Here is a 4,077-nt window from a genome sequence, read left to right as displayed (position 1 = left end):
CCTTTTTCCTCCAAATGATTTTGTTTGCTTCGATAGGACTCTTGCTATTTCAGTCTTGGGATGGCTTGCATTTAATTTAATTTCCTGCAAGGGTGATAAAATCTTTTGGGTGGATTCTTAGTGGGCCAGTCATTATGCATATATGCTAAAATGGGCAAGGATTTTTTTTTTCTGTTAAGGAAGTTAATGTGACATTATGGTCTCAGCTTGATCCACAGTTAGTTAATTTGCTTCTCCAAATTCCAAAATTCCATTGAGCTCGGTAAGACTGTTCGTTCGGAAATTAGAATTCTAGTTTTGGCCATTTTAGGTGCATCTGAAGTTGCGTAAGGTGTATAGCATCAGAGTTTATACTAGGTGTTTACAGATGACAGGATTCTACATTAATACATAAGCAATCAGCCTGCTAAACCAAAACTTAATAAATGTGTGTCTCTAAAATTTGATCTTTGTTAACTCTCTTGGAACCTGCAAAAAAGCATATATTGGGAATATTGTTGGAAAAGGTTTGACCGGTCACAAGTTCTCCCCAACTTCCTATGACTGTTCAGATCCTTTCTAGATTTGTCTTTAATTTTTACCATGATGCCAGCCGTTAAGTTCTTGGGAGCTGACTTGCATCATTATTGCAACATTAATTTGGTGGTTTTAGACTGTTACAAGTCTCAAGTGAAACCACAGCAGCTTTTGTTACAAGAATGGAAACTTTTGCTAACTTTGTTATGCTTTGTACTGTCCTATTCACCTGCAATTTACAATTGAACAAAGGAAGCTACAGACAAAACATACTAAACTGGTGCTGCCCCCAAACCTTTGGGCACCAGGTTCCTTGGAGAAAGGGTTTTTTTTTGTGGACCAGGGGAGATGTGGTTTTGAATGCTGCCTGCATCCCATGGAAGGGGCTTCGCTTGTGTGTGTGTGGCCCAATCCACCAGGAGTTGGGGAGCCTTGTACTAAAATCTGCTTTGAGATATTCATTCTGTCTGTTAATTGACTTCTGGTCATTAACTGTTTGTTTACAAGGCCCATCTTTTGACAGAATGGTGAAAAAAGTAAGGCTCTACATTTAGGCAAGAAAAACCAAATGCAAAACTATAGTGTAGGTCCATGAATCTATGGAACGTATACCGGAAGGGGCACGTAGAACCATCTAGCGCAGGTCATGCAGCCTCGCTGACTCCTCTTCCGCACTCCAGTGTACACACATGCGCTAGGCAGCTGGTCTTTGCACACACAGGGATGCTGAAACCTTGAGCTGCAAGGCCACATTGTTCAGGTGGGACAGTTTTACCTGCCATTTCTGGAACGCAGGTCAGCACAAGGTGACGTAAAAGGTTAGCCATCATTGGTTTAGGTGGTACCTGGCTCAATGGTAGTAACTGTGAGAGGGACTTTGGAGTCCTAGTGGATAATCGCTTAAGTATGAGCCAGCAATATGCTGCAGCTGCCAAACAAAAGCCAACACAATTCTAGGTTGCATAAACAGAAGGATGGAATCAAGATCACGTGAAGTGTTGATGCCACTTTATAAGGCCTTGGTAAGGCCACACTTGGAATACTGCATCCGGTTTTGGTCACCACAATGTAAAAAAGATGTGGAGAGACTAGAAAGAGTGCAGAGAAGAGCAAGAAAGATGATTAGGGGACTGAAGGCTAAAACATGTAATGAACGGTTGCTGGAATTGGGTAGGTCTAGTTTGATGAAAATAAGGACTACGGGTGACATGATAGCGGTGTTCCAATATCTCAGGGGTTGCCACAAAGAAGAGGGAGTCAAGCTACTCTCCATAGCACCTGAGGGTAGGACAAGAAGCAACTGATGGAAACTAAACAAGGAGAAATTTCCTGGCAGAACAATTAATCAGTGGAACAACTTGCCCGCAGAAGTTGTGAATTATCCAACATTGGAAGTTTTTAAGAAGAAATTTGACAACTATTTGTCCGAAGTAGTATAGTTTCTTGCCTGAGCAGGAAGTTGGACTAGGAGACCTCCAAGGCCTCTTCCAATTCTATTATTCTGTTACCATATTCTGTCTTTTTAAAAAAATAAATGCTTCTATCTGTACAGTTCTAATACATTATTTCTTATGCCATATATATTATAAATTACACTATTGATAAAGAATATGTAATCATGTTCACGCCTATTCAGAAAGATTTGATGTATGTAAATATGGAATATATGGATATATTGGACCCAATATGAATTGAATGAACCTCTGCTGGCCATTTACAAAATGTTTTGGATATCATGTTTGAGACTATGCAGATCAATTGGGCAAAATGGAAGAGCCTTTGGTGCAGATCCTCCATGGAACTCTCCCTGCCAATCCAAACAATCTAGTTTAAAAGTAATCTCATAATTTACCAAAATGGTGGATATAAGATGACTGGCACCCCCTTCCCACAGGGTTCAAACCCATAACGCCTAGTGTTCCTTGCAAGCATGTTGGCCCTTCTAGGAATACAGCTGGGTGTACCTTAATTCAGGGGTCTTCAAATTCAGCAATTTTAAGACTCATGGACTTCAAACTCCCAGAATTCCCCAGCCAGCAATTCTGGGAGTTGAAGTCCACTAGTCTTAAGGTTATCAAGTTTGGTACTGATTATAATTGATTGTGCTCTAATAATGGAAAACAGTATGTTAGGTTATGAAACCCCTGACAGTAAATACCCTCAAACGGTTGTGCAGAAATCATCCTCATCTCTGCTGATTCTCAACTCTAAATGTAAGAACTACGAGATATGCACACCTTGTATATTGCAAGAAAGCTATAGCACATCCTTACATCATGTGCTTCATTACAGCATACTTCCTGCAAGGGAATCGCAGGGGATAGATTCTTGAGGCTAAATTGGTTCCTGCAGATGAAACCTTAATTTGAAATGAGCTCAGGCGAGGCAGATGTAAGATAATACTTCCAGCCAACAAGGTTTTGACGTAATTCTTAGTTGAACAGTAAATTATTTCTGTTTAGCATCGAAGGTTCACCTTCAAGGAAAGCCTCAAAAGTAAAATTCAGGTTTAGATTTTGAGCAACCGATTTGTTTGGTTGTCATCTACTTGAAATTCTCCAACCAGTTTGGTTATTACTAAGAATCTGAAGAAACACCCACGTTAGGAAAATTGAATTTCTGAAGCCTCGAGGAAGTCCATCAACATATTAGTTTGGATGAAAACTGGAAGAAACGGTGCCATCTGAGAAAAAACACATGAAGGTTGCAACGAGTCTGTTTACTCTTTTTGCCTTTTCTCGTGGCGTGTCGGTGTGTAACGCACTCCTTAAGGAAATAACGTTTTGCTTTTATATTGCTTTGTACTGTCGGTGCCTTAGTCATGTATTCCAGGCCCTTCTGAATAGCTAGTCATAGTTAATGGTTAATTTAAAACCGGAAAAAGCAGGATTTTATAAAGGGTTTTCTCGCTATGTTACCTGATAACACAAAACATTTCTATCGTGTGACAAAATGTGTGATTTGGTTCTTAATGCTATGTATAGGATGACTGTAAGTAGGAAAAGTTTATATTTTTGTCTTCTGTTGTAAGCGTACATGCTTTTTTTTTTTTTAAAGACAAATGGAACAGTTAATGTTTTGTTAATACCTGCCATCAGATTCCTGTAAAAACAAATGTGAAGGTACTCATTAAATTTTGATCCTGGATTACTAAAGCAACAAAGTAGTTGTGGATATTTGGAATGAGAGAGATGCTGGGTCTTTTTTCAAAAGCACGTTTTCTACAATACAGGTGGGTCCTCGACTTGACAGCCACAATGGAGCCCAACGTTGCTCTCGCTAAGCAAGACAGCTGTTAAGCGAGTTTTGCCCCATTATGACTTTTCTTGCCACCGCAGTTGTTAAGTTAGTCACTTTTATCATGATGTTGAAAATGTAGTCACTAATTGAACTGTTAGAAGTCAAGGAAACATAGAAGATTGACGGCAGAAAAAGACCTCATGGTCTAGTCTGCCCTTATACTATTTCCTGTATTTTATCTTAGGATGGATCTATGTTTATCCCAGGCATGTTTACATTCAGTTACTGTGGATTTGCCAACGTCTGATGGAAGTTTGTTCC

The sequence above is a fragment of the Erythrolamprus reginae genome, chromosome 10 (assembly GCF_031021105.1).
Source record: "Erythrolamprus reginae isolate rEryReg1 chromosome 10, rEryReg1.hap1, whole genome shotgun sequence".
Classification (NCBI taxonomy): Eukaryota; Metazoa; Chordata; class Lepidosauria; order Squamata; family Dipsadidae; genus Erythrolamprus; species Erythrolamprus reginae.
The sequence above is the reverse complement of the archived record's forward strand: the minus strand, read 5'-3'. Positions refer to the sequence as shown.